General features: G+C 43.1%; 1 protein-coding gene across 1 annotated transcript in view; it reads right to left on the bottom strand.

Moving 5' to 3' along the window:
* Specc1l (sperm antigen with calponin homology and coiled-coil domains 1 like) overlaps positions 1 to 16,233 on the bottom strand; it is a 92,233-nt gene extending 76,000 nt beyond the window's left edge. The window contains exon 1 of the mRNA XM_051186896.1: positions 16,070 to 16,233. The gene's annotated coding sequence lies outside the window, so the exon portion shown is untranslated. The remainder of the gene's footprint in view (positions 1 to 16,069) is intronic.
* Positions 16,234 to 22,157: the final 5,924 nt, after the last annotated feature.

Below are 22,157 nucleotides of genomic sequence, written 5' to 3'. Positions count from 1 at the left end.
CTGAATCTCCTAAAGAAGACAGAATGAAGGGTCAGGCATGAGGGCATGGGAAGTTGAAACCCTTCCCTGCAACTTCTTTTCATTGCCTTAATCTAACTTCAGAGTCTATCACTCAAAAGTACTGCTCTTGACTTGACTGCGCTCAGTGTCTGAGAATGCTAGAAAGCCCCCATTTGTGGTCTCTTCCCCCAGTAGCTCAGTACCAGGAACTTTCCAGTTCATTTCCTTCAATTCCTGCACCATTCCGAACATACTTATATCTCTTTTTAAAAAGTTTGTATGTATATGGGTGATTTGTCTACATGTATGTCTGTGTAACACTTGTATGCTTGGTGCCTGTGGAGGCCAGAGGGGGTGTGTTGGATCCCCTGGAACCAAAGTTAAGGATGGTTATGAGACAGCACCTGAGTGCTGGGACTCAAATCCAGGGATCCTTGAAGAACAGCCACTGATCACTCATCTCTCTATCCTTGCCTAACATGTTGTTATTACTTCTGCAATTAAAAAAGAAGTTGCACTGTAAGGAACCTGTGTAAGGCATCCTCACAGTTTAATGTAATTCACTGTAGTTGTTTGAGTGAGAAAGGCCACTACCGACCCATATTTCAATGCTTGGTCCCTAGTTGATGAAACTGTTTTGGGAAGGATTTAGAAGAGTGGCCTTCTTGGAGAAGGCGTGAAGCCCAAGACAAACCCAGTCTCTCTCTCCCATTTTTCTCCCCACCCTTCTCCTCCCTCCTTCTATGCCTAATAACCACCATCCTTCTGGCCATGATGGTCATGGACTCACCTTCTGAAAGGTAAGCAAATCTCCAATTAAATTCTTTCTTTCATAAGTTGCCTTGGTCATGGTGTCTCTTCACAGCAATAGAAAAGTAACGACGATATCCACCTAATCATGGACAATGTTACATAGAAAAAAGTAACATCATCTATGGTTTATCAAAAGAAGCTTCCTCTGGGCCTAAGGCCCAATGATATACCATATTCCTCTCCAGCACAAAGCATAAAGATTGCCAAGTAGGCTGCACAGATTTCCAGTCCAGCCTGAGCTACACCACAAGACTCAGTCTAACAATATTTTTTATTTAAAAAGACAGTAATAATAAATAAGATAAGAGTTAGTGAGATATAGCATAGTCTGACAACCTGAGGAAAGAACCAACTCCCATGTTATCCGGACTTTCACAAGTACACTGTGGCATGTCCAAATGCTGTGTGTGTGTGTGTGTGTGTGTGTGTGTGTGTGTGCGTGCGTGCACGCACGCACACACACACACACACACACACTCACATTCACTCACTCAATGTACTAATAGTGTTTTAGTAAATAAGATAAAGTCAGGCTTGGCCATATGAGTTATGTTATCAAGGACAAACCACTCATCTTTATACATTTCCTCTTATAAACCAAGAATTAATAAAAATCTCACTCAAAGACTTCTGGTACAAATAACACATGTAAACCATTAAAGAGGGAAAGTCTTTACATCCTAGTTGTAGCAGTTATTTCACCAGGGCTCAAAGGTTAAAAAAATGTTGCAACATATCAAAGGCAGAGAGGGATTTAGAAGCCTGACCCTCTCCAACCATCCACCCATAGAATACATACCGATCAAATTTTAGAAGTAATGCAAATGGGACCCTATGGATTTATCCTACCTGGAACACTGCATCAAAGAGAAGCCACCCTGAATCAAGAACACTGACTGTCTTAGAAACCAGAGGAGCTCTGAAGCCATTCCCTGGCTGGTGGGTGCCTCTAACCTAACAGTGGGGGACAGGAAGCTTTCTTGACCTTACAGAAACATGCAGGCTTACTTTTTTTTTTTTATACTAAACTTATTTTGTATAATTGCCCTTCACATCATATTCCTACATTAATTTTGTTTTCAAACAAAGCCAGTTATCAATGCAGCCATTGTCAGAACAAGTCCTGTGAAACTTTAAATATCCTTGCACATGCTTTATTTCCTACGAGAGAACCAAAGATGAAGAAAATCATCACGTGTGTTCATAACTTCCGTTTAAAAGGAGAACATCAACATCTGAAAGATATTTCAAAGTCCTACTGGTTACTGTTCTTCAGTAATAAAATCCTGTTATCCTCTCTACAAAATTCTTGACCAACTAGATTTTGCACTTGTCCTCTGCTCAATACAACTTCTTCTAGCTAATTATTATAATTTTACTATACTTCAACTGCATAAAAGGCAAACTTACTTTCTATGTCACACCAGAATGTTTTTTTCTTTTAAACTCTAACCCTCATTATAATCATTTTCCCCCTGCAAAAGAAACGTACTGATATTTTAAAGTATTTTAATTTAACTGCTATCATAACATCTCCTATGCTTAGTCTTAAAAACTAGTACCGATTTGAGTTAAAATCTGTATCAAGGGACTAGTTGCTGCTGAAATTTTAGTTCCCTTGTTCATAAAATGGGGTTAGCAACAGTATGTACTTTATAAGGATGCTGAGATAATTAAATAATAAACCTATCATGCTTATCCAGGTAACAGCCCACAACGAAGACCAGATAAATAGAAGCTATCACAATTTATAGAAGAACATCTTGCAAATCCTGAATATTACTAAAGCCTTACAGAAATAAAGGCAGCTGGGAGGGTGGTGGATCCTTGTAACCAGCACTTGAGAGGCAAAGGCAGAGAAAAATCAAATAAAGTCATCTTCAGCTGCATAGCAAGTGTGAAGCAAGCCTGACCTACACTGAGACCGACTCAAAACAAACAAGTAATAAATTAAGGCAGCAGCAACTTGGAGCTGGAGAGATGACTAGCAGTTAAGAGCACTAACTGCTCTTCCACAGGACCCAGGTTCAATTCCCAGCAACCACATGGTGGCTCACAACCACCTGTGACCACAGTCCCAGGAAATCCAACACCTTCTTCTAGCTTCTAGCTTCTAGCTTTTAGCACCAGGCACACAGGAATGTACAAAATACAAGAAAGCAAAACACCATGTACATAAAACAAAAACACTTTTTAAGGCAGCACTTCAAAGGGTACTTTGTAAGAAAAGTCTTCTCCCTACTCCTTTTGAGACAGTATCTCCCTATATAGCCCTGGCTGGTCAGAACCCTCTATGTAATCCAGTCTGGCCTTGAATCTACCAGCTTGCTTCTAAAATGCTGGGATTAAAGGTGTATGTCACTAGGCCTGGCTGACCTATAAGGAATGATTAAGGCTGTTTCACTTACTACTTACATTAAATTACATACTCTAGCATGTAGATGTCAACAAACACCACAAGCTTCTAGATCTTTCCCACTGAAAATTACAAACCAGGAAATAATACTGCAGATGCATGGTAAGGAGTCCACAGGAAGGATAATTAAGAGACCTAGATTACTTCCCAGACCTGGCATTTTGTAAATGGCTAACTCTGTGAGCCTTGTTTATACCAGCAAGGAGGGCTCAAAACATATTTTTGGGAAGCAATTGCTTATTAATTTGTGATATATATAACTAGTGTTATCCCATTAAAAATCTACAAAAGGTCTTGACCCAAGCAATCTAAATACATCTTTCTGTAGTCTCACAACTCTGTAGTGGATGTAAAGATCATCTTAAAATCATGAAATAAAACAAAGGTCAACACTGGAAAAGGATCACAGTCAAAGGCGAACAGAAGGTACCATGGGTAAGTCAGTGTCAGATGACTCAAAACCAATAGCCAATCTGATAAAAATCATGCCTACAAAAACCAAACTAATTTTGAAAATTCAATAAAAACATTTTATTAAGTCAACCATAAAATAATGCAGTAAAGTAATTCCTTTGTGGGGGAGGAACGTTTGCCACAGGGTTTCTCTGTGGCTTAGGAAGCTGTCCTGGAACTAGCTCTTGTAGACCAGGCTGGCCTTGAACTCAAAGAGATCTGCCTGCTAGGATTAAAGGTGTGTGCCACCACCCATCACAATAAAGTAATTCTTTCTATACTAAATTCATCAACAAACTTTTATTTTTAGATTTAAAATTTTTTCCTTTATTTTTATGTATATGGCTGTGTTGCCTGCATGTATGTCTGTGTATCTCACATACAGTGCCCTTAGAAGCCAGAAGAGGGCATTAGATCCCCTGGGACTACAGTTACAGACAGAGTGAGTCACCATATAGGTGCTGGGAACAGAACATGGGTCTTCTGGAAGAGCAGCCAGTGATCTTAACAGCTGAGACATCTCTCCAGCCCTTAATCATTATTTTATTTTATGCATATGAACATTTTGCCTCTAAGCACACATGCTTGCAATGTCCATGGAAAGCAGAAGAAGGCATTAAATCCCCTAGAACTGCAATTATAGGCTCCACTATGAAACAATGTGGGGGAACCCTCTGCAAGAGCAGCAGGTGCTCTTAACTACTGAACCAATCCTCCAGTCCAACACACACACACACACACACACACACACACACACACACACACACACACACACGGAGCTATTATGCTTATGAATTATACCAAACATTCAGACAATATCTTTAAAAGTAGATGTGGAATGTGACTTCAAAGCAAATGTCAAGGACCTCTCAGAGGGAAGGCCTTGTCATATCAGAAATCTACATACATGTGATTGTCATGTAGCCAGAGACAAACAGGAGCTAAGGGTTTTTCTCCTCTGTTCAAATCCACAGGCAAAAACCTGACACTGCTTTAGAAACTTCAATACTTACTGCCTAAGAAGACCCAGTTTTAAATGCTTTTTATTGTAACAATATTTTCTTATTTTTAAGACCAGGTTTTATTCTACCTCTAAAGTTATTAACAAGCATGCATTTAACATCATAACTATAGATTATGTAAATAACCTTCACAGAAATTCTCCTGCTTTCTACTTGGCCACAAAGTTTAATGAGTCTGGAGGTGAAAGCACAGGAGAAAGGCACACTCATCAGCTATGCCCAAATGGCCCTTCAGTCAACATCAAGGGATCTGAATGTCAATGATGGTGAACAGGGTCAAGGAACTCCAGCAAAGAATGTGTCCAAGTCAGACTGCAGCTGGTTCAAGGCTAAGTGGGAAAGAAAAGTTAGAGAATTCCTAAAGAGGTCACAGCCAGCAAGATACTTGGTTGGTTTTTGCTACTGTCACTTAAAAATACCAGCAAATAAATAAATAATAAGGCAAGCCCCACACTGTACAAGAAGTAGCAAATTTAAATCACACAATCACTCTCCAGGCTGAAGAGGAGGAGACACTGAGGTTGGAGAATTCAGCAACTGGTCTACCCAACGTCAGCTCTTTCCATTAAGCCACAACTAAGCAGATGCTAGCAGAAGTGAGTTAGTCTTCAAAAGGTCATGAAACACAAATCTATTTCATTGTTTTAGCACAGAAAAGCTCACCAAAATATGAGAAACAAGTAGAAACAACCTGGATTTTCCAAATCTGCAACTACATACTCGTCTTCCATTACAGCTTTTAAAAGAATAACTGACCTAAAATCAACGCCTGGCAGTCTGTTTAAATTGCACCGCTGAGGAGACCGTTAAACTGCTGATAATACTTAGCATCGCAGACAAGTGACACGACTGGAAAGAGATCATCCCAAAGAATTTCTGGCTACAGTACAAAAATTATTCTTGCATTTTAGTCCAAAATAAATTGGTTCCCAAAGTTTAAACTGCCATAATGCAAGCAACTGTGAGTCTCCTCTGGCCATTTCCTCCTCTGCCAAGGTTTCTTAGAATTAACAAAGAGAAAATTTTTATTCAAGACCCTTCAAATCAGATTTTCTGACAGGCAATAACAAACTTACTCAATACAGCATTCAAAAAACTCAAGCCACCTTTAACTAAGATCAATTTACATCCTTACACATTTGTACCCAAACCAACCCCAGCATAGTGGTGCACACAACTGCCAATGGGGTTGCTGGTAAGTACTAGGAGTTAAACCCAAATACCTGGGGTTTCATTACAAGGAGAGACAGTGAGTCGGGGAAACTAAGCCCTTTTAGTTGTACTTCATATAGTTGGGTTGGATGGCATAGCATGGGATGTGGGATAGGGGAAACTAGTCCTCTGAGACTGGCTGCAGAAGATGAGAACCACTGGGGCTGAGGAATAATATATCAACTGGAAGTTACTGTGTGAGCCAGGAAGCATGACTGGAGAGTGGCTGGTTTAACATAAGAGAAACAGACTTGAGCTTTGGTGCTTGGAGGAATCCCAAATGGTGGCTCTGAAACTGTGGATCATGTATCCTCACACTTCTCACATGGAGCACTCCTACAATCCAGAGACCCTACACAGGAAGCAAACAGGGCATGTGCTGCTGAAGACACCACTCAGCAACTATATGAAAACTATAACCAGAACCCTGAGAAACAGAAAGCCGAAGCTAAGATCTGAAGAGCCAATACATGCAGTCAGAATCAAAGCCTCACTCTTAATGAGTCACATCACTTAGTCACTCCACTACAGCTGTGACCTGTCATAAGGTATCAATAACTCACTCTACAACTACTCATATCTCAGTAGCAGGATAAAAATCTAAGACTCTGAAACAGCATAAGCTCGGTATGTTAGAAAGCAAAACGACACAGAATCTACAAGAACCACACTAAACAATGTGTGTGAACTAACAAGGGACAGCTCCAGCTCCAGGACATGATAAACCTTGGCTACTCTTTTTCCCCATCATGGCCAGTGAGGCAAATCTGCTTTGTTCTAAATCATTCCTACTTCCTTCTATCACCTATGGCTCTCCCTCGATCACTCACTCAGCAGAGGCTTTGGGAGCTCTTGTAGGCAACCATCACTGCTACTCCTCACCACCACAGCGCCCACTGCTGCCGCCTGCTCACAGTGCAACCTCCTCCTGCAGCTCACTTCTGAGACTTACCTTTTCTTTGACTGTCCTGGCACCTGTCCACCCTTTCTCTTCTCACTCACTCACTCACTCAGTCAGTCACTCACTCACTCACTCACTCACTCACTCACTCATTCTCTCTCTCTCACTCATTCACTCACTCACTCCACTCTCCCTGACTCACTCCATTGGCCTCTGAACACAATTCTCTGATTAACCTATGTTAACCTTGTCGTTTTGAACTACTGCTTTTCTAAGATGGGGTAATGGTATACCAGGGCTGTTTTCTTTAATAGACTACTAATTAATTAGAAAATAACAAAAAGATCTCTAAGAAGTTCTCAAACACCACTAAACAATCAGAGTCAAAGCAGTCATCAAATGGGGAATTAGCCAAGCACAGTGGTGGATGCCTGGGAGCCCAGCAGCTCTGAAGGTCAGGATGGTGGCTTAAACCCAGGAGTTCAAAGAAGGAAATGGTAATGTGGGCATTAGGATATATTTTGAATTGAATAAAAATAAAAACATGATAGAAAAATGTGCCAGCATGTTAAAGCAATATTTGGGGGAAAATTCAATGTAGCACACTAGAAAAAGACTCAAAGCAATAAATACTTTAGCTGCTTCTTCAAGAAAGGGAAGAGGTGCCAATAAGATGACATTGCACAAAGACAGCTGCTGCCAAGCCTTGATGACCTGCACCAGGGGGGCTGAGGCAGAAGGATGATTTTGAAGCTACCTGGGGCTCTAAGCCAACATAATGGGATGTCTTCTCAAATCAGGAACTAGGAAGTGGGGGTGCTAAGGTAAGGTTAAGCATAGGGGAGATATTTTCATTATAAAAGGGAGACCAGATCCAGACGTAGAGCAGCAGCTCGTATTAAGTTCAAAAGTTGGCAGGGGAAGTTCTATTAAGTCATAACATCCCCAATATCTGCTTGACTCCACACCCCACCTTCTGGACAGATGGGGTCTTCAAACAGCACTGCCCATAGGGCTTTGTGGGCACTGGCAGGGCCACAGATCTCCCTGGCTGGAGCCATGTGCCTGTTTCTCTCATGGGTGCTATAGTTCTGGAGTTCCCCACAGCACCCTGATTCTACGGTTCAAGAGTGTCACGTGGAAGGCTCTCTGGTAGACAGACTATAAGAAATTCCTGCCTAAGCCCCTAAGGCTGTCTCATACATCCTCTGAGTCCAAAGGAGGCTGCACAGCCCCTTTACCCTCAGCCCACAGCATGTACACTGTGCTCATCATCTGCAATTAGCACCATGCAGACAGCACCAAGGCTTACTGATTCCATTTTCACAATGACAGTCTGAGTTGTACATGTGTCACAGTTGGGGCAAAGGGACATTGTGCCGGAACACACTGCACTGCAACTCAGGGGAGCAGAAGAGTTCTGTACTCACTCTGTACACTGGGTGAGTCTCAAACTCACAGAGATCCACTTGCCCCTGCCTCCCAAGCGCTGGGATTAAAGGTGTGTGCCACCACTGCCTGGCTTTTCAATAAAAAGATTGTTTTGGTTGAATAAATAAATGTTAAGAAAAAAAAAAAGTCGGGGGCTGGAGAGATGGCTGCTCTTCCAGAGGTCCTGAGTTCAATTCCCAGCAACCACATGGTGGCTCACAACCATCTCTAATAAGATCTGGCGCTCTCTAGAACACTGTATACATAATAAATAAATTTTAAAAAATGTATTAAAAAAAAAGAAAAAAAGTCACTTAATCCATAAATTGAAGTTTTATACTCAAAACTCAATGTAACTCAATGTTACCAAGTAAATAAGGAAAGCTATATGATTAGTTCAGTAGAAACAATTTAATGAAACAAAAAATCCTAAGAAAATGATAAACCTTCTTAACTTGACATATGAAATACTGACAGTTAATGTCATGCTGGAAGCCATAAAACAGTATTTATCCTAGAATGAAAAATCTGAAGAGCTGCAGAAATGCTCAGCAATTAGAGGACTGTATGCTCTTCCAGAGGAGCTGGGCCCGATTCCCAGCACCCACACTTCTGCTCACAACTGTCTGTAACTCCAGTTCCAGGAGGTCTGGTGCCCTCCGTTCCACTAGCTTCTGTTTTACTATATATCAAATGTCCGAGCCAGGGAGGGAAAATGACAAATGCAAAAGCTAAATGGTATTCAAATGGGGAGGAAGAAGTCAAACTGCTTTTATTCCCAGATATGTCCATACACAGCAATGAACAGATAGAAACTCAAAAATTTTAAGTATTTATATGAGAAGGCCAAATCTAGACCATCACCAACTCAGATTATGTTACTATGTCACTGAAGGATTGGAGAGTAAATCTAGACTATTTCATTAATGAAAAACTGTAAACTCTTAACCTTTACTGAAACCCAGTTACACTCATTCACATACAGTTTAAGGCTACTTTGAACTACAGTGAGAGCTGATTAGCTACAAAACAGACTGTACCGTTTATAACGACTAAAACATTTACTGCCCAGTCTTTTATGAGGGTTGCTTGTTGATGTCCACTCTATGACATGACTTTCCCTCCCTTAGCTCTTTTCCCCAACAAAGGAATGTTCCAGTCACAGCTACTCCTAAAAGCTCAAAATTCCTTTCCTCTCCCTTCCTAAATGCCACCAAGTGCTCTCAACCATTGAGCCATCTCTCCAGACCCAAATTTTACTTCTTGAGTTATTTGTTTTAAGACAAAGTCTTGCTGGGCGTTGGTGGCACACACCTTTAATCCCAGCACTCGGGAGGCAGAGGCAGACAGATCTCTGTGAGTTTGAGACCAGCCCTGGTCTACAAGAGCTTAGTTCCAGGACAGCCTCCAAAGCCACAGAGAAACCCAGTCTCAATAAACAAACAAACAAACAACAACAAAAGTATTCATTGGCCATTTAAAAATTTTTTGTTTTTAAACCAGTATGCTTTTATAACTGTTATTTTCTGGAGGATAAGTGCAGAGCAGACTACGATGAACATTAAAATCCTCTATATTTGCTATAAATCAATGCTGCCTCAATACCCCCCCAAACACACACACTTCAATTCTTTAAGCCTTATTTGCTTACATTTGTGATACTGGGGATTGAATCCACAACCTTGTACATACTAGGCAAATATTCTACTACTAAGCTACATCCCAAGCTTAAGTTTTCTTAAAACCATACTTTATAAATAGTAATACAATTTACACATTAAATAACACTGCAATAGAACGATTTGATAGTTTTAAATGGAATGAAAAAAAAAAAGAACCAGAAAAATTTCCAGTAACCCAACCACTCCCTCCAGAACAATAAAAAAATTTTGTTTTTTTTTCTAAAGTGGGTCAATAAGACAAATTGTGCTGATAATCAATGGGATTAAAAATGAGCCCAACTTTCACAAACACTGCCTCAAAAGAATAACATTTATTAGACTCTCGAATCAAAATGATTATTGCTATTTCAATATACAGAAAGTTGAATACATACACACACACACACACACACACACACACACACACACACACGTCAGAGTTAAACTAGAGAAGAGTTTGAAGTCCTCATGACTTGTGTCCTTTTGCCCATTCATCACTAACAGTCTCCCTTCTTAACTTTTGAATTTAATCCACACTTACACCTGTTGACACACACATACATGAACACATTACAGGCTAGGATGTACATATGAGGTTTGGCTTTTTAAAGGCTGGGTCACTTCACTTAATATGCTTTCCAAGTTCATCCACCTTCCTGCAAATTTCATGATTTCATTTGTATTTACAGATAATATTCCATTGAATGTGTGTTGTAAGTTTTAGATAGGCGTGAGAGGAAGATGCCATATGACAGAGCTTGGGTTGAGAGTTTTTTGTTTTTATTTTTTAATTGGGGGAAAGTAATGAGAAAAGGGGAGAGGGGAGAAGGGAAGATTAGCTTCTGGGGACAGGAGTGGGGGGGCAGAGAAGCAGAGAGAAAAATGGGAGGTAGGCAGGGTCCTTTTAAAAGGGAAAGTGCTCTTAGTGGCTGCAGTTGAGGATGTATCCTGTCAGGACCCCAAGAGCAGGCCAGTACAAATGCCTGAATACTAACAGTATGTACTATATTTTCATTATCCAATCATCAGTTGATGGATGTTTATAGACTGTTTTCATTTCCTTGCTGTTGTGAATAGACCAGCAATCAACGCAGATGTGCAAATATCTCTGTGATTGAGTATCTTTAGGTAAATGCCCAGGAGCCTTGCAAGAGTCACCAAACTGACTACCATAATGGCTATACTAATTTGCACTCCCACCATCAGTGAGTAAGAGTTCCTCTTTCCCAGATCAGATTTCTCAATAGCCAGGGACTAGGATGAGATAGTATCTCGGTGTAGTTTTAATACACACGTCCCTGTCCCTGATTTCTAGGGATGTTGATCACTAAGCTACATCCCCGAGACCAAGTTCATTCTCTCTCTCTCTCCCTTTTCTCTCTCTCTCTCTCTCTCTCTCTCTCTCTCTCTCTCTCTCTCTCTCTCTCTCTCTCTCTCTCTCTCTCTCTCTCAACACACACACACCACACCACACCAAAAACCTTTGGAGTTGATGGGAGTGTTTTACTTTGCAGCTAGTCTATTCAGTACTAACAATTCCAACCAATAGGATTTTCCTTTAGTATTATTTTGTTGACACATACTCAATTCCTGGGACCTGTCAACCTCTACTAGGGGGCACTTTATGCACATGATGCATATACAAATAAACAGACAAAGACACAGCACACATAAATGGAAGAGGGGAAGAACTCCTGACATTTTGTATCATGTGAGAAATACACATATTGATCTTTGTGTATATGCATAGTGTTTGTGTGTGTGTTCTTGCATGTAGACACCCAGTGCCATATAGTACATGTGAGGTCAGAAGACCACTTGGGTGCCAGTCCTCATCTTCCATCTTGAGACAGGTCTCCTGTCTGCTGCTGCGTACCACAAGCTACCTGGCCAATGGGCGACTAGCAATCGTTCTGTCTCCTCAGAACTTGCCACTGCAGTGTTGCAATGACAGACATGCACTGCCATGTCAGCTTTGTGTGGATTCTGGGGATCCTAACTCCAGTCCTCATTCTTGTGCAGCAAGAGTCTTATTCACCCACTGAGTCCCCCAGCTTAAGAACTGTATTTTAAGGGCAATTCAAACAGGAAATGCTGAGGAACTAATTTAACGGCTTTTTACACCTATGGTAAATCACCACAAAGTCATACTTACTCTCAGAAAGTAATTCAGATCTAGGAATATAAAGTTCAGTTGAAGGAGTGTTTACTGAACATACACAGATCCCTACATTCAGTCCCCAGTACTACATAAACTCGGGACATGGTGCCACACCTCTAATTCTAGCATTTGGGAGACAGAGGCAGAAGAATCAAAAATATGAGGTCATCGCTGCCTGCACAGTGGGTCCCAGGACAGCCTGAACTACAGAAGATGATCCAGTCTCAAAAAAAACAAGCAAACGAAGAAAACAGACCAAACATGGTTGAGACAGGACCTCTCTATGTAGACTTGGCTGTCCTGGAACTCTACGTGCTTTGGCCTCCTGAGGGCTGTAGCTGTACTTGAATCTTAACAGCAACAGCCCAGAAACTTTTCCTTAAACTCACTAATAGTGAAATAAGATTTCATGGTCTCTTTATTTCTAAACTCACAACAAAGACACTGTTCTGTATTTACCATTCCCAATTCCACACACCATCATTAGGTACCGCCATCATAAATGATGCTTAAATTTTTTTTTTTTTTTTCTTAATAGAGCCTACTTACATTCCTCAGTCTGGCCTCAAACTACTAGACTCAAGCAATCCTTCCACCTCAGCCCGCAATATAACTAACCACGTCCAATTAGATGCTAAATTTTAAAATTTCTTTATATTTATTATGTGTATGAGTGTTTTGCAAGAATGTATGTGTAATCATGCATGCTTCATGCCCATGGAAGTCAAAAGAAGGTGTTGAGTCCCTTGCATCTGGAGTTACAGATGGTTGTGAGGCACCACATATGTTGAGTGCTGGGAACCAGGTCCTCTGTAAGAGCAACAAGTGCTCTTAATCTTAACCACTGAGCCAACTCTCCAGCCCCTAAATGCTTATTGTTATCACCAAGACACTAGGTTTTTTTGATTTACCTCGTTGTTGTTGTTGTTTTTAAAGAAATGATGGACCTTTAAATTGAATAAAATTCAGTGTCATTAAAACTCCCAACACTGGCAGGGTGGTGGTGGTACACTCCTTTCCTCCCAGCACTTAAGAGGCAGAGGCAGAGGCAGAAGCAGAAGCAGGTAGTTCGAGGTCAGTCTGGTCTACCAAGATAGTTCCAGGACAGGCTTCAAAGCTACCCAGAGAAACCCAGTTTCCAAAAACAAAAACAAAACAAGCATAACAACTTGTCCTTGTTTTTCTTATTTCATAAAGGCCTACTCAATACTCCTTCATCCCTGAGTATCTCAAATTCATTGTCACCTACCTTACTACACAGCATGGCTCATCACCCAAAGTTTTGAGAAGGAAACTAGTGCCATGGGATACTATGATCACACTCTGACACTCCCAAGAGTGCCAAAAAAGTTCACCTAGAATCAGAGGGCAGAGGTAGCTATTAGCTGACCAGAATTAGCAATAGAGGTTTTGAACATATAGAGAGACACAGGAAATAGTAGGAAGGGGATTAGAAAGATTGTCAGCCTTTTGGACTGAGGAAGGAGAGAGAGGAGGTTACTGGCCACTTCTTTGCCTCTGCTTCTTCTCTGATCATACAGGTTTTTAACCTCAATATCTGACTCCCGAGTTTTTACTGATAAAAGAGTCATTAACGGCTTCACAGTGTCATGTAGACACTTGCTGAAAACTGTAGATAAGGGTTCTTTACTATTAAATTTGCTCCCAAAGCTCCTTTGTAATGTGTGCACACAGAATGGAGAAATGAAGAATGAAGATCCAGCAAGGAAAGCTTACTTGCCAACAAAGCCGTAAAGCCCCCCCCCCCAAAAAAAAAGAAAAAGAAAAATCTCTCCAACCTCTTGACACTGTCACCATTCCTCTATTAAGGCGAGATGTTTGCATAACACTTGTGCAAATTAGACATGTGATTTAAATATGCATATGGCTATTTATCAAGTCTTGTTCATGAAGCAAACCCAACCCTGATAGGAATTTTGACCCTTTGTATCTATCTGATCAAATGAGCTTTGTTGAGTCAGTTAGAAAGTGAACCTCTGCTTTAGAAGTCACAACACCCTGAGCAAATTTCACTTCAACTGTCCACTCTACATTAGACATTGACATTTTGACTGATACCAGACCAAGAGACACACTGATAGAGTTTTTCTATGGTACAGTAATCACTTTCTTACTGAAATATCAAGGAAATCCGTCTGTACCTGGTATATACATAGGCAAACACACAAAACATTCTCAAGCTAGCTAACGTTGCTGAGGGTTAGAATGTTGTTCGGTGTACACTAGATCCAAAGGGGAAATGAGGAATTACTTAATGGGGGAATGATTGGAAGGGGAACACCAGCTTTTTCTCAACAGGAAAAAAATGTAATGAGACCAATACTCTTTTTCTCCATTTTCCCTTCTATATTGGTTTGACTATTTTGCAACATACATTATTACTTTTACATTTTTTAATTAAGAAAAAAATTACAATTGTCCTGGTTGCATTAGAGGCTCTTTAATGATAACTAAAATCTGTAGATACTTAAGTCTCTTATAGAATGATGAAGTTGGGCTATGGTGTCATGTAGACCTGTAATTAATTCCAGCTACTCAAGAGGCTGAAGCAGGACTGAAAGTTCTGGGCTTTTGTGGCAACAAAATGAGGGATATACTAGTTTGGGATACTTGGTCTGACCTCCATCTCCAAACTAAAGGTTAAGAGGCTATGGGGGTTCCCTAACCCCCATAGTTTAGCTATAAAGCATATAACTAGCCATACCCCACATCCTTAGTCCCAAAGATGGGAGAGTGAAGCTTCATAGATAACTTAATCCTCAAGCACACTTCAGTCATCAATAGTTTCTTATATTAATCCAGTACAATGAAAGGACAAAAAAAAAAAAAAAAAGAAAGAAAGAAAGAAAAGAAAAAAACTCTGTACCCATTCAACACAGACATAATGTTTGCAACTTTTTCCTAATGTATTGAAGGGGGACCAACCGGAAGGACAGTGCCTTTACAATTGCCCATACAACAACACAGGTCCCTCACTCCAAACCTTTAGAAAGAACTGTTGTTGCCTATGGTTCACAGCCGAATTCACTTCAGATTTAGTCTCCTAAGTGACAAGCCTTGCTGGGCTTCACGATTTGTCTATTATGTACTTATTTTTATTTTGAGACAAGGTGTCTCACTCTGCAGCCTAACTCCGAGCCCATCCTGTCCTTTTCTTGACAAAGTCAATTTTCCATTTTATCAGGTGATTCCTTTCCTACCCGCGCTTTAGGGCTGATCTTCGAGAGAATAAACAAATCAAGATAGCCTGTATTTAAGTGATCACAGGAATTTTCGTTTGGTTTGTAAATAGCTAAACCCACCGAGAAACATACACACACACATACACAAAACCCATGTCTCAAACGTTAACTACTGCTAAATCCACCCAGAAACACACACACAACACACACACACACACACACACACACACACACACACACACACACACACACAGAGAGTCTCAAACGTAACCACTGCTGGAAATACAAGCATTTCTTCAACAACACACATACAATCCGATACAATTAGCCAAGTCTAAAGAATAAAGAACACTGCCAGCTTCAAACAGCGAGGTCCTAACAGCAGGACACAGCCTTCAGGGGGGTCCTCCGCTCCCCGCCCTTGTTCCCCACCCTCAACCCTCCAGACGGGGAGGCAACCTGTCCCAGCCCAGGGCAAGGGAGCAGGGTGAATGGCCCGTCTCCCCGGCAGCACAGGGAATTCAAGCACCCAGCCTCTCCGCAAGGATGAGATCCCCAGCTAGCTGGGTACCACACCAGGCAAGGCTCCGAGGGGGTCTGCCCAGCAAGCTGTGAGGTCCGTCTGGAAGGAGACGGCGCAGGCGCCGAGGACTGGGGGTGGGGGGTGGCAAGGGGGACAGCGCAGGCGCGGGGCCGCCAGGGTCCGCGGGGCCGCCCGGGCCTGGCCGCGCGGGCGGCGCTGAGGAGACGACCGTGCCCGCAGCACAAGTGGAGAAGACCCTGCCCTGGCTCTTACCGCGCGGCACCGCCTCGCTCACTCGCTGGCTCCGGGCTGAGGCCGGGAGGCGAGCTCGCCCGGTGGCGCGGCCCGGATCCGTTGAGTCCGGCCTCAGGGCAGCAGCCAACCCCACGGCGCCGCTCCCTCGGCCCGCCCCGTCTCCCTTACGGCTCCCGCCCTCCGCCCGCCCCTTAGCCACCCGGACCGGCCAGCGCCGCCCCCCCCACCACTGCTCACCGCGCACGCGCCGGGTTGGCCCCCTCGCTGGCCCGCCACTGCGCAGGCGCCAGCTGTCTTAGCGCAGCGGTCCGGGCTGCGCATGCGCGCTGCAAGTCTGCGGTGCCACTTTTGTAGTGGCAGGCATTGAGTTGGAGGTGTTCCATAGGAAGGTAAGGGTTCCCGGTTGATACCGTACAGAAGCCCCGGACTCCAGGTTTTCTCTCGTAGGCAAATAGAGTGTGACGAGTACTTTGCTCTGTTTTGTTTTGTTTTGTTTTGGAGACAGGGTTTGTGTAGCTTTGGAGCCTGCCCTGGAACTCGCTTCAATAGACCCTGCTGGCCTCGATCTCACAGAGATCCTCCTGCCTCTGCCTCCCGAGTGCTGGGATTACAGGTGGCAGCGCCCAACTGGTTCTTTACTCTTAATGAACCCGCCAGCTGGTACCCATGAGGGAACACAAAACTAGTGAGCAGCACCTGTCACCACCCCCCAAAGGGAAAGAGACTGCTAGCCTTATAAAGTTAAGGAGCCCTTTACTTTCATGTAATTCCCCGATGGCTTTTATTTTAATTTTTAATTTGTCTTAGTTAATGTGTCTATTGCTGTGGTACAGCACCATGACCAAAAGCAACTTGGGGAAGGGAGGGTTTATGCAACTCTTGGGCCACACTTCTGAGAATCGGGCCAGGAACTGAAGAAGCCTTGGTGGGACAGATTGTTGGCTTGCCTCAAGCCTTTCTTCACCCAGGCAACCTCCCCAGGGTGGTACTGCCCCCAGTGAGACTGGGCCCTCCCACATCAATCATTAATCAAGAAAACGCCTACAGATTTGTCTATCAGACATCTGATGAAGATAGTCTCTCAGCTGTATTCTTCCCAAATAACTCTTCACTTAGGTCAAACCGACAAAACTTAGCCAAAACATTATTCTCTGATGTTTTCTTTTTAAGAATTTACCTCTGGGCAGTGGTGACTCACTCCCTTAATCCCAGCACTCGGAGGCAGGACAGAGACAGGTGGATCTCTGTGAGATCCAGGCAAAAGCCTGGTCTACAGAGTGACTTCCAGGACAGAATCCAAAACTACAGAGAAGCCCTGTCTCGAAAAGCAAATCAAACAAAAAAGAACTGATCTCTGACTCACTAGATATAGTGGCCCACACCTTTATTCAGTACTCAAGAGGCAGGGGTAGGCAGGTCTCTGAGTTCAAGTCCAATCTGATCTACATATGGAGCAAGTTCCAGGACAGCCAGGGGCTACACAGAGAAACCCTGCCTCGAAAAAGCAAACAAACAAAAAAGAATGTAAAAGATGTTTTGTCACTTGCCCCAAATTAGGAGCTAGCAAATGGCAGAACCAGAAGTGGGCCAGGGCCTTGGAGGCTGAATGGGCCATTTGATTTCTATGTCCCTTTGTCACTTAACCAGCTCCCCTCTCTCCAGCCCCAGGAACTTTAGTTTTAATGAAGTTTCTTACTTTTTTCTTTTTTTATTTTGGTACTCAGAATTGAAGCCAGAACCTGACATGCTACAGATGTGGTTTTCTACCACAGGGCCTTCATCGCAAAACTCAGGGGTTGGTTTTTACAGAGTAAAATCATGACCCTTGTACAAGTATACAGTAAACATTCATTAGAACATTCATCCGTTGGATTCATTAATTAAAGGAAGGATTTGATGTGTCTTCAAAGAATCCAAGAATCAGACAAATTCATAGATTGGAGATATTTGAATACATTTGCTAATCAAGGCAAAGCTTGCTTTTCCACTGTCTGGGGGGGGGGTGGGAGTTACCTTCAAGTAAGTAGGAATCATTTGCATTGCTGAGTGTTTTCTACGATCCCTAGAACTGTAAAAAGATTCAAATGTACATGGTAACCTTGAGACCCCTCTTCTGCCACCGCCTCCTAACTAACTGTAATCCCCTCCCACCTGCCACTGCTTCTTTCTGTTTAGCCAGACCTATTCTTTCACCCTCAGCCTTTCACCCATCGTCCTTCCTCCACCAAACCTTTCTCTGCCCCTCCCTTCACTCCCCCTCCACACCTGCTCTTCTCTGGACTCCTCCCATTGAACCCCACTCTGTGCTTCCACTCCACAGGGTTGCTGGTCCTGAGGGCCCCACATGTGCCCATGTCCCTCTCCCTCGATGATGTCTCAAATAGAACAATGTTCAGGCTTCTTGTCTGACACCACTTCCTATACAATTTTCAGTATATTACCCAATCGATAAACCTCACCAGGACTGACAATCCTGACCTCCACCCTGTCTGGAAAGGAAAGGGAGTGTACCCAGATGACAGCTCAGGCACATGACAGTGCTCTTCATGTCCAGGACAGACGTCATAATGTAGTAGGTGATGTATCAGTTCCATACACCAATCCTAACTGAATTATCAACCCAATTCAGATGAACTCCACAAACAGGCTTCGTGATTACTTGCCTCCTACCAGGAAGGTGGCAGCTTTACGGTGCTCAGTTTTGACAAAAATGAAATTATTTAGGGAGTCCTTGAAAATCCAGCCTTATTTGTCTCTCACTTATTGTCTGCAAGAGGGTGCAGTGAAACCACCAAACTAGACCCCTCCGTGGGTAGAAAGAAAGGTTTATTGGGAACCAGACTATCAAGGCTTATCTCCCAGGGGACAGAGAGAGGGGGAAATGGTGGTGAAAGCAAGCCAGTTTTATATAACAGCCACTAGGGTGTGGTCTTTGAACTGACAGTATTCAGATTGACTAGGAACTAAAGTCCTTGCCCAAGGTAGTTGACCTTTGGGGCGGACTAAGGGAAGTAAACAGAAGCCTTTAAAGGCCCAGCTTTTGATCTAACACTCATCAGAAACTAAACAAACTAACCTGACCTTGGATAACATGGAGAAATTATATCAACCCTTTCGTTTCAGCTTCCAGCTGGCACCTGATAGTAGAAAACAGATTCAAAGACTAGAGGACAGCTCTCTACCCTTATAGCAGTGACAGAAGGATCTTAAAAACCTTAAAGAAGATGAGGTGAAATAGCAAATGCCTGTGGCTGCCTCATCCAAGGTTCATCACAAGGACACTCAAACATGGGAGAGACACTCTCCCCATTCAGGGCTGAACCACCTGGGCCCTGCTTTAAGTGTAGCCAATGGGCCACTGGGCAAGAGCATGCCTTGCCTTTGCTCTGTGGGGGGGGGGGGGACACTAGAAATCCGTCAGCTCGAAGAAAGATGCCAGACCACCTAGCTTAAACACTAGACTCCTAGGACAGGTGAATTTTTGATTTTGATTGACAACTGCTACCAACTAACTGGCATATTGCTGCTTCTGTAGCTATCACTTTTCTCAAACCTGGGAAAACACTGTCACTAATTTGCAAGATTGTGTCTTTCTTTGTTGACTCAGGGGTCAGATTATTCCTTTTTTTAATCATGATTTCCTGAGGTGAAAGGCATTCTATCCAAGCCCAGACAGACAGGCCCATTACTGAGCACTGTTTGGACAGTCCCTTTCCTATTCCTTCCAGGTCATTCCTCGTTGTCTGACCCCTGTCCTGGAACATGGCATTCAGGAAAAGTTGCATACCTCTATAATTGGTCTCTTACAAAGCCCCTGTAAAGCAGTTTTCTTCTACTACTCTGTCATGCAGACTCCCTTCCTGGGGCTCTTAGTGCGCTGTTAGCACCCAGTCATCCCCTTCTCACCGCTGCTACCCTCGGTACAAATCAGATTGCAGAGCCTCTCCACCTTAGTGCATCAAACTCGGTATCAACTCACTTCTAAAGGGTTAGAGAGGAGGAAGCCCATAATTATCAGACTCTTCAAAGCCTGACTTTTATAGCCTACTAACTCTCCCCACACACAACACTTCAAGGGTTACACCCAATTACAAAGCTGTAATTACTAGCCAGTTGGTGGTCTCCAGCCCTTATACCTTGGAGCCCCATATTCCTTCTTCCTCCTCTCATTTCTCTCAACCTGGACCTCAACAATTGCTTTCTTTATTATCCCCCTCAGTCCACCTTGTCCATCCTTTTGTGTTTATCTGGGAAGTCTTGACACCCAAATGTCCACTCAGCTTACCTGGATAGTCACGCCCCAGAGATTTTGAGATAGCTCTCATCTGTTTAGCCAGGCCCTTGCTCCCAACCTGCTGAGTCTCAGTGTTGCTCCCAGGACTCTCCTCCAGTGTGTAGATGACCTCTTTGTCTGAAGCACCTCTTCTGATCTATCTTTATAACACAACTCTACCTTCCTTCCTTTCTGGGCTGCCCAGGGATACTGGGTGTCCTGTTCTATGCCCTATTTGGCCTCCCTATAAGTAATCTACCCTGACCTCATCCTAACCCCCTCTTCCTGGATTATAACTCAGAGTTGCAAAGCTCTAATCCGGGGTAAAGCCCTCTAAACTAAATGGGACTTTCTCTCCTTTTTTGGCTAGCTGGTTGCTTTTATATTCAGATTCCCAACTTTGGGAGTCTTACCTAAAGCTCTTTACTAAGTTATCCATAGTCCTCTTATAGAACCTGGACCCCTGAAACTCATCCTACCCTTATGTTCCAAGCACCAAGCCTGTCAGAACATTCCTGTTTCAGGGTTCCCAACCCCCTCTCAAACTTTTACCCTGTTTGTACACAGCTCTCACAACTGAGCCTATGATCTACATCAGATTCATGGAGATTCACCCAAAGTGGTAGCCTACCTGTCTAAACACTTAGATTGAGAAGCACAGGCTTGGCCTTCTTGCTTAAAGACCCGTGGGGCTGTGTCCCTCTTAATGATAGAAAGCCTTCATCTAACACTATCAACCCCTTTCCCTCCCTGCCTTCTACAATTCCATGAGCTCAAAAGTTAGCCAGTCTCTCCTCTTCCTCCCTCCCTCTTACGGGTAACAGGCACATAAATGATTTATACAAAACTCCCTAGATGGGTAGTGGTGGCTCATGCCTTTAATCCCAGCTCTCAGGAGACAGAGGCAGGTGGATCTCTGTGAGTTCAGACTGGTGTACTGAGCGACAGCCTCCAAAGGTGGACAGCCTCCAAAGCCACAAAAAAACCCTGTCTCAAAAACAAGACAAAACCAAAAAACCTCCTTATATCCTTTTTCTAGAAAAGATTTCTTAATTTATTTATCTTACATTTATGAGTATTTGGCCTGCATGTGTGTATGTACACCACATGCATGCCAGATGTGCAGCATCAGATCCCTTGAGACTGAAGTTACATGGGTGCTGGGAAGTGAACTCAGGTTCTCTGCAAGAGAATAAGAGCACTTAACCACTTCGACATCTTTCCAGCTCCTGACCGCTTTTCAATGTTGCCATCCTCTTACTCCAGCCACCCTCCTTCCTACAGAGTCTTCCAGAAGACCCCTGCTCCTACATTGGTCTTCTTTACTCTTTGCTATCTTCTTTAAGTCACCTGTCTGATGCTCCATTGTCACAGGATACACCACCATAGAAACTCAGTCTCTCCCACTATTCATCACTTCCCAACAAGCAGAACTCATTGTTCTTACCTGGCACACTAGCACAAAACCAAAAGGTTACTGTGTATATTGACTCCAAATATACACACCACTCTCATGCCCTAATTTGGCAAGAGGAAAGCTCTCTCACTTCACGGGGGACACCTATAATTAATACATAAACTCCAAGCCACCCACTTGCCTCTGATGGCAGCAGTAATCTACTGCAACACCCACCAAGGCATTTTTGATTAGATAGCCAAAGGCATCGCTCCAACTGACACCCTTGAGAAACAGACATGAGCCCCTCTGTCACATAATTCCCATCCTCTAAATTCTGCTCTTTCGAACTTGTTTCATTTGTTGGCTCAAATATTCTTCCAGCCCTTGTCTCATTCCAACCTATATAACCCATGATGTATAGAGGACACAAGGTC

Source organism: Phodopus roborovskii, unplaced genomic scaffold, assembly GCF_943737965.1.
Source record: "Phodopus roborovskii unplaced genomic scaffold, PHOROB, whole genome shotgun sequence".
Classification (NCBI taxonomy): Eukaryota; Metazoa; Chordata; class Mammalia; order Rodentia; family Cricetidae; genus Phodopus; species Phodopus roborovskii.
Note: the sequence above shows the minus strand (reverse complement) of the source record. Positions and strands in the feature narration are given on the sequence as shown.